This window comes from Pteropus vampyrus, unplaced genomic scaffold, assembly GCF_000151845.1.
Source record: "Pteropus vampyrus isolate Shadow unplaced genomic scaffold, Pvam_2.0 Scaffold248, whole genome shotgun sequence".
In the NCBI taxonomy this organism is placed as follows: domain Eukaryota; kingdom Metazoa; phylum Chordata; class Mammalia; order Chiroptera; family Pteropodidae; genus Pteropus; species Pteropus vampyrus.
The window spans coordinates 730,703-739,931 of NW_011889029.1; the positions used below are offsets into that span (position 1 = coordinate 730,703).

Genomic DNA, 9,229 nt, shown 5'->3' on the forward strand with positions numbered 1-9,229 from the left:
CAAGAAAGGAAATACCCCTTCAGCTCCCCCAACATCTCAGGGGTACCCGTTCAGGGACCTTCTCTAGACCCTTTACCCACCTATTCAAAACCTATGCTCAAAACACCTTGAACCTGGTAGATGAGGCTCTTTATTTTGATATGTGAATTCTGAGCACCTTTCTCCCAGGCCTCAAAACACTTCGAGGACAGACCCTATTTTTGCCACATCTCTAAAGCGAGACTGTATGAGGAAAATCCCTGAACTGAGTCAGGATTTTCAACCACCTTTCAACAAAATGATCCTTCCACCTTTATGTCAATGTCTTCGTCTGACAAGGTAAAAGTGTAAACTATTGGGGTTGGTCACATCCTGACATTTATTTCTGTCTTGGAAATTGTTCGTGAGCTACAAGGACAGGTGAAGGTAAGGGGAAAAGCAAACCGAGAAAGGGCAAAGGAAGAAGGCTGAAAGATGATCTAAAAACGATCTTTAGAAAATGACAACCAGTGATTTGCAGCTTTCAAAAAGAAAAAAAAAAAAAACGAATCAGAGGCTTGACGTGTTTCGATTAAGTTAGGTTAGGATCCCCTACAAACGGAGATTGCTAAAGAAGAAAACAGAATCTGTGTCTCTGGAAATCTAAAAAATCTGTCTGACACTATCTAAAGCAGGGGTCCCATCCCACGACCTCTAAACGTCCCTAACGACCGTGGTATTTTATGCTTTCGTTCTCCATAAATCAAACTACTTCCCGGATGCTTTGCAGGGTTCAGAGAACTTCATGACGACAGAGATTACCTTAGCTCTTAGCTCTTTTATTCCTAAAATACCTGCTGAAAAGCCACCAACCCTCACTGGCCACCCTCCAGGGAGGCAGCTGCACAGGAGAATGAGAGGGACACAGGTTCAAGCCCAGCTGACCCCGGTGGTCCCTCACTGCTGCGGTCTAGGGCAAATCGCTTGCCTCACAAAGTCTCGCTTTCCTCATCTTCATATTTATAGCAACTTCAGATAATGCAGATAAAATTGGCACATAATAGGTACTCAGAATGTAGTTACCTGCCGGGGCAAAGTAGTACGCACTGGAGGTACAGCAGTGACCCTGCAAAGGAGGTGACCATTTCAGAGGGGTTTCCTTGGAAACCTGTCACCGCAGGCTTCCTTTTAGACCTGAGATGAGGCATGAGGCAAACGCGGGAGAGGGGCACAGGTCTCCCACAGCCAAACATCAAGAGGTCCAGCAGTGTGTGTCTGTCTGAGCAAGTGCTGATTTGTCACCTTGGGCCGTGGGCACTCGCAACACCAAACAGATGTGCAGCGTTGCCCTGGCAGGTTACGGACTGGAGCCCACGACAGCCTGGGGCACTGCCACGTGGGACCTGGTGTCCCCACAGAAGCGGGCAAGGAGCCTCCGTTCAGAGAGCAAGGTCCCTGTGGGGGGAACAGCCATGCTGGCCCTGGGTCAGTTCCCTCCACCCGCCCCCACTACCATCCCCAGCTTCCCGAACATCGAAGCCCGTCAAGTAATGCCAGCCTCTCTGCCGACTAGTGTACTAAGTCTCGAACTGCTGTCCCCGGGCACATCTTCTGCAATAAAAGGGGCCTTGGTGACTGGCCGCACGCCTGCTATTCAGAGCAGAGATCGAACTTTCCAGCCATTGCCCACTGCCACCTGCTCGGCCTCGCTCCAACGCACGCGGTGACGTCATTACAAGCATTATTACTTTAACTAGCCCTCCGGGGAATGTGCTGCAGTGACTGACATTCAGAAATCCAAACCTTGAGAACCCAGTGACGGGCAGCCCCACACCCGCCACTCACTGAGGCCACTTATTTATTCCAGCCCTCAGGCAGAAGCCCTCGAGAAATAAACCACAGCCACAGCAGAGGCAGAGAACTCTGGTGCAGTTAAAAAGAACTTATCTAAAGCCGGTGACTGAGGATAAAATAATGGCATGATACTCAGATCCAAATACGTCTGCGAGTGAGAAAGACTGTGACACGTGCGGGAAGCCAGTGTCGCTGTGCAAAAGCAGGAAAGAATCTCTGGAGGAAAACAACCTGCCTTGGAGACAGCCGCCCTGGCTTTAGGGCTGCCCTCGACCAAAGTCTGGCGTGGGGACACCTTGCCAAGTCCACGCCATAAAACTCAGCCAAGGACACGTGGCTTCCTCCGCCAGATGCGCTGGCTGGTATTCAGAGACCGCCTGCTTCCCCTGCCAGGAGGGGTACAGGCACAGGAAACCACCCCGCCCGAGCCGGGGGTCCCTGGGCAGGCCGCCTCTGGGGGCTCCAGCCTCTGGGGATGTCGAGCCCCTCGGGGTCCCTGGACAGGCCGCCTCTGGGGGCTCCAGCCTCTGGGGATGTCCAGCCCCTCGGGGTCCCTGGACAGGCCGCCTCTGGGGGCTCCAGCCTCTGGGGGGTGTCCAGCCCCTCGAGGGTTCAGCCTTGGGGGACTCCCTCCAGGGAAAGGCTCCGCCCGGTCTGTGACTCTCACGTCTGCCGCTTTCCACTGAACATCGTCCTGCCAGCCTGTGGTTTCTCTCCCCTTTTGTGTGTTTGCACTTAATCTGGATCTCACAGACTTCTCTCCAGTAAGAATACTTGACTTTTCCAATATCCTCTGTTCCTCTACAATCTTCATCTCAGTCTAGTCGTCAGCTAGCTGAGAACGGGGCCGGGGGCTGCCTGGACTTCTTCAAGTAAAGGTTCGCACAGCTGCTCCACGGCTCAGAGAGGAAAGAAACCGGATATGCAGAAAACTTTCAAGGCTCTGGTCTACGCTGACAGAGAACCCCAGGTCTGCAGGGGACCCCGAGGAGCTCTTTTATTCTCTTCCTTGCCTCCAAGCAGGGCTACATCCAGCGCCAGATAAAATGTTATCTTTCAGAAACATAACTGTGTAAAGCTAAAATCAACAAACCCATTTTCTGGTTACAGAATTTTGAAGACTTCGTTAGAGCCGAGAGTGCATCCCCCGCTTCCTCCCACTCATATATATGCACACGTGCCTTGCTTTGCTGCTGCTCTCAATACATGCCTGCTTTGCATAGCAGGCAGCCTCCTTCCTGGCTGTCTGCCCTTTTCCCTAAGCTCATGGGACGGCTTCTCCCTCGCTCACTCACAGCAGTCACCCCACACTTGACAGGGTCCGGAAAGAGCCCAGCCCAGCCACTGGCTGCTCCTCACAGGTGCCCCTCCCAGGCGACACACTAGCCCTGTCCACGGTCCTGTCATTGCGGGTAGAATCGGACCGGGGGAGGGGCGGAGGAAGGGGGGGCGCACACCTGTTCTGGTCACAGGACTGTAGAGACAGGTGCCGACACCTGGATCGGGCCTGTGCAGAGACCGTGCCGCTCAACCAGGAGGGGGCAGGTTGGCACGGTCGACGCGAGCATAACCATCACATCAGGGAGCGTTGTGATCACTACAGACGAAAAACGTAAGGTGCTTAGAACGGTACCCAGGGCGCTGTAAAAGGGGGACCACACAATAGTGACACGGAAGTGCTCATTGCTGTTTAAATAACAGCAGTGATGATGATAAACAGGCAGTTCGCAGTGTCCGGGACGATCGCAGCTCCCGAAAGCAGAAACGAGACGAGCCTGCACATCTGTTACCTGCTTCGTCTTCAGCGAAAGACGCGATGAACTCGCTATGCGCGCAGATCAGCCCTGGCGAGGCCCGGGACGCGGTGCCGCCCAGGCAGACGCCCGTTTCTCCCGTCCGCTGACTTCCCTATCTTCCTGCAGAGCTAGAAGTCGACTAGATGAAAGTAAAACCTTGTATTGTAGGAATCTGTCTTTCCACCCCGCAGCATATTTTTCCTCCTAGAATCAGGGAACTCTCGAACATGAAGCTTGGGTCTCCCACAGGAGAGCGAGAACTAGCCGCCCCCAAGAGTCCAACTGCATTTTTGTAACTGAGAGAAACGGGAGGAGGGAGCAGTCAGGATGACTGCCAGCCCGGCTCTGCTTTCCCATCTGGACCCGTCGACTTCCTACCTAGCTGAATGTTGCTTTTGAAAACACAATAGAGCATCCGTGATTCACTGGTGACTGTGCCGTTTCTACGGGCTGTGCGCTCAGAGGTCAGATGATGTCATCGCCCTAGAAGCCTTGGGCGGGACCAGAAAACACTTGGACTCAAGTCAGCCAGTGAATTCACGGCCCCACGGCCTTCTCGGAAACGGGGGTAACTGTACCCATAAAAACGAGGGCATTCTCTCATCCTATTAGGATCTGGGGGTGCTTTCTGATCTTTTATTGACATGTATGTCTCGGTTTTCTTTTTGCCATGCAAAACACTGAGTCCAGACACCTACTGTTTGGAAAGTTATTCTAAATGAGTCTGTTTACAGAATTATAGTACAGCATTAAACGAGCGAACAAAGAAAAACTGGGCCATAATAAAACATAAATCTTTTTATCTACTCAGGACAAGTAAGTACGAATCGGATCTTACTGTTTGGGGCAAAGAGCGATTATGAAATTAGCAGGAAAAGATCACACAGCAAGTTCCCTCAGACATAGTGACAGCATGAGTTTCTGATTATTAAAATATGTAACATTTCAGATGAGACTACATATTTTAATTACATAACACATGTGATTATGTAATACTTATGCAATAATTAATTCAACAATAATCAGTGTCAGTTCAGTAGGTACATATTATCATGTGCAAAGTATTGTGCTGGAAGAGAAAGGTTTAGCAGAAAACATACATAAAATAAACGTTTTCAAGGAGTTTATGCTCTTTGAAGAAAGGTTAAAATAACTGTCCAAATATTATAATATTATGTTTCCAAATAATACAAGGCAGATTATATTAAAATGACAGTAAGGAAGGAACTGGCATTGGGGATTCTAAGGACAGACAGACGGCACCAGGCTGCAGGGCAGTAGGAACATCTTCAGGATGGCCGAACAGGACATTTAGACAAGGAACAAGTGGGGGAGAACAGAAAACGAGTTTTCCCTGAGCCTAGGTAGGCGAGCTCAGGAGAAAAGTCTGCAGCTACCAGCTGGGACGAGACTCAGATCACGTTAGCATCCACTTCTGAAGCAAACATGACTATTCTTTTTAAAAAGATACAGTATTAGTTTGCTAGGGCGGCTAGAACAAAGCAGCACAAACTGGGCAGCTGAAGCCACAGAAACTTCTTGTCTGAGTTCCGGAGGCTGGAATGTGAGATCGAGGTGTCGGCGGGGTGAGGTCCTCGGAGGGCCACCAGAGCGGATCTGTCCCAGCCCCACCCCAGACTTTCAGGGTTTCCTGGCAGCGTTTTGCATTCCTTGCCTCATCTACGCATCACGCCGGTTCCCGACTGTGCGCACGTGGTGTTCTCCCGCGGGCACGTCTGTGTCTAAACCTCCATTTCTTATAAAGACGTCAGTCACGTTGAACCAGGGCCCACCCTAGTGACCTCGCTTAACCTCTGTGAAGACCCCGTCCCAAATAAGGTCACATTCTGAGGTGCTGGAGGTTGGAACTCCAATGTGTTTGGGGACACACAATTCAACCCATAGCAGTTACACACACGCACACACACACGCACACGCACGCACGCACACGCACGCAGTCTCATATGGCAAATGCCTTTTAAAGATGATGTGGAGAGGTTAAGAGTCTAGTGTTTATCCTCGAATCAGGTCACGGAAAAAAACAGAAAAAATGCAAAATGTTCTAGCTCAGTAAGTAGCTTCCCACAGTTTACTGATTTCTCTCGCAGTTTATCTGCCCTCACAGACCATCTGCCTTCACTCACTGTTGAAAGTGAACACGTGTGTTTGAGATGGGGAAGTATTTATAACTCTTCTCGTCTGTATTACATGTTACAATTTACAGATTATTCTCACGTCATCTCCTTGACCTTCACAACCACCCTACTATGTGAGCAAGGTGTGTACTATGTTACGAAAGTACCAACAAGTGAGTTAAGACTCAGACAGGTTCCGTGAAAGATTAGGGTCATGCTTTAGGTGAAAGAAAAATATGGCAATAAAAAATTTAGGTGTTTTGAATTATATCATGATATATCCAAATGAAGGAAGGAAGTAAGGAAGGAAGGGAGGAGGGAGGGAGAGAGGGAGAGGGAGGGAGGGAGGGAGGGAGGGAGGAAGCAACAGAAGTCACTTTACTTGTTTTTCTTCATTTAAAAAATCTGTCAGATGCGGCCAGCCAACTGAAGAGCATGTTTAGATAAGATTATTTCGATTCTTGGCACACGCATGATGGGAGTTATAAATAAACGACTATCACTGTGGGGCTGAGGGGACAGAGAAATTCACAATCTGCCTCTATTCACTGAGCTTAAACGGGTACACCCACATCACAAAGACAACGTCGGGAAGGTTCTTTGTAGCACTAAGAGTGGACTCTTGGTGGCTGATTGTTTTTTTGGGGAGCATAAATCTTGGATGGAAGAAAAGTCTCAAATAGGCTAGTTTTTTTAAAACGAACTTATTCAGAAGATGTTAAGTCAGATGACAAGTAGACCACATCCATCAAGGGTTTGCTTATTCCCTTTTGAGATATTTAAAACATAAATATTCTAATTTGATCTAGCAGAAAACACCCTGTGCTGTAAATATGGATAAGTAAGTAAATCCAAAGGGCACTGACCCCTTCCTTAAAGAATGGTCTGGTTTTGCCTTAATTTAAGAGAACAAAGGAAGTATAATACTACCTGATATCAAACTATACTACAAGGATACAGTGATCAAAACAGCATGGTACTGGCATGACAAAAAGACACACAGACCAATGGAAGAGAACAGAGGGCCCAGAAATAAAGCCGTGCCTATGCGCTCACTTAATCTATGACGAAAGAGGCATGAAGATACAACGGGGTGAAGACAGTCTCTGCCATCGATGGTGCTAGGATAACTGGACAGACATGTTAAAAAAAAAAAAAAAGAAACTAGACCGCTTTCTTAGACCACGTACGAAAACAAACCCAAAACGGAATAAAGACTTACATGTTGGATCTGCAACCATAAGACTCCTAGAAGAGAACACATGCATCTCTGTCAGAAACATTTTTTTGGTTATGTTCCCTCAGACAAGGGAAACAAAAGAAACAAAACAAACAAATGGGACTACATCGAAATAAAAAGGTTTTGCATTGAGAAGGACGCCGTGACCAACAACAAGACAATGCACTGAATGGGAGCAGACATTCGACAATGACACGTCCCATAAGGGGTTAACACTCAAACTATATAAGGAACTCATACAACCTAACCCCAAAAACATGATCGATCAGATTTAAAAATGGTCAGAGGACCTAAATAGACATTTCTCCAAAGAGAACATACAGATGGCTAAGAGATACAGGAAAAGCAGCTCAATTTCAGTAATCATCAGGAAATGCAACTTAAAACCACAATGAGATACCACCTCAGACCTGTCAGAATGGCTGTCGTCAATACATCAACAATCGACGAGCACCGGCGAGGACATGGAGAAAAGACAGCCCTTATGCACCGTTGGTGCCACGGAAACATTAAAAACAAAAGCACCACAGGACCCAGCCATTCCGCTTCTGGGCGCTTCTCTGAAGAAATCCAAAACACTAATTTGAAGTTATATGCGGCCCTGTGCTCGCTGCAGCATTATTTACAATAGCCGAGATATAGAAGCAGCCTAAGTGTCCATCCAGCGACAAATTGCTTTGCTCAGGGTATTACGCTGAGCAAAACAAGTCAGGCACAGAAAGAAAAATACCATATGGTTTCACTTACACGTGGGATCTAAAAAACAAAATAAATGAACAAAACAGAAACGAACTCGCAGAGAACAAATGAATGGTTGCCAGATGTTAGGGGGGGTGGGGAGTAAAAACGATGAAGGGATTAACAGTAAAAATTACCAGTTATATAAAAGTGTCGTGGGAATGTAAAGCAGGGCACAGGGGAACACAATCAATAACAGAATGATAACCACGCACGCTGTCAGACGGGTTCCAGGCTTACCGGGGGCATCACGCCCTAAGGTAGAGAAATGTCTAAGCACTACGTTGTACACCTGAAACTGATATAACGCTGTATGTCAACGACAAATAAAAAGGAAAAAAATTAAAATAAAAAATAAAGAGCTGCTTCCCAGCTCAGCGCTTGGCACGTTACGCTGACTCACACCGACCGGGGGAGCAGTACGAACGGTACAGAGTGCAGGGTTTGCGGCCACGCGGACTGGGGCTGGGCCCAGGTGCCACCACCGACCAGCTATGACCTTGGGCAAGGTCCTTAATCTCTGAGGACCCGATTTCCTTTTCCGGTAAGATAGGGATCATGCGCAGGAAGGCGGTGGCGATATGACGGAATGTGAAGCCTAGAGCGCTCGATCATTCATGAAACTTTAGAAATCATTCATGAAACTGGCTTGAACTTTAGCGTGGTCCTAAAAAATCTCAGTTACTGTCTCCGGCCACGCCACCCTGAACGTGGCTGAGAGCATCTGCTCTCGGAAGCTAAGCAGGGTCGGGCCTGGTTAGTACTTGGATGGGAGACCGCCTAGGAAGAGCAGGTGCTGCAGGCGTTAAAAAATTAAAACAGTTGTTGATTTACACTGCTCTCATTGCACAGCTAGCTAGGAACATGGGATATAAAAAGTCGAGGAAACGGTTTTGTATGGGAACCAGGAACCATGGTTACTCATTTCACTTTCTTCTCCCCTACTTTCTGCTGCCAGAGGTCATGAGAATGCGGAAATCCTGTTACTTCTGACTAAAGGGTGCAGGGAGCAGATGCCCTGACGATCTCGGCCTCGAAGAAACACTCACTCTACCAGTTTTCACAACGTTACAAAGCTCGGCTCTCACTTCAGTGATGTTATCCTTGGGCTGTGAGCCAAGCTTTCCCACTGAACTTACTATACGACCCTGGGCACAACCTCACGGGCAGGGTCTCCTCCACTGTCCAGCTGTCCGCTGCTGCACCTGGTTTCCAAGACAAAGGAGAGGACACAGGACTTCTAAAGCATGCCTAAGACCGCTGCTGTGTCAAGCAAACCAACCAGCCGACAGCGCTGTGAAGTCAGGCCGATGCCAACTGAAAACGGTCAGCCCCCTTTACCTCAGTGACCCAAATTACTCCTCTAGAATCAAAGGTACCTCTCGACCAGAAGGTCACTCAGCCCCAAACTGTCATGTCTTAACACCAAAAGAGACAGAGGAGTCCTCTTCTAAATTCTGTTTCCAAAGTTGCTCAAGAGAACTCATCACCGACTTATTTTTCGTGGT

At 48.3% G+C, this 9,229-nt stretch overlaps 1 protein-coding gene and 1 pseudogene across 1 annotated transcript in view; one reads left to right on the plus strand and one right to left on the minus strand.

The window, feature by feature from the left end:
* Nucleotides 1-4,391: 4,391 nt before the first annotated feature.
* TAF1A (TATA-box binding protein associated factor, RNA polymerase I subunit A) overlaps nt 4,392-9,229 on the minus strand; it is a 24,632-nt gene continuing 19,794 nt past the window's right edge. Inside the window, exon 12 of the mRNA XM_023520109.1 lies at nt 4,392-8,926. The gene's annotated coding sequence lies outside the window, so the exon portion shown is untranslated. The remainder of the gene's footprint in view (nt 8,927-9,229) is intronic.
* On the plus strand, nt 8,408-8,526 carry LOC111729127 (annotated as a pseudogene).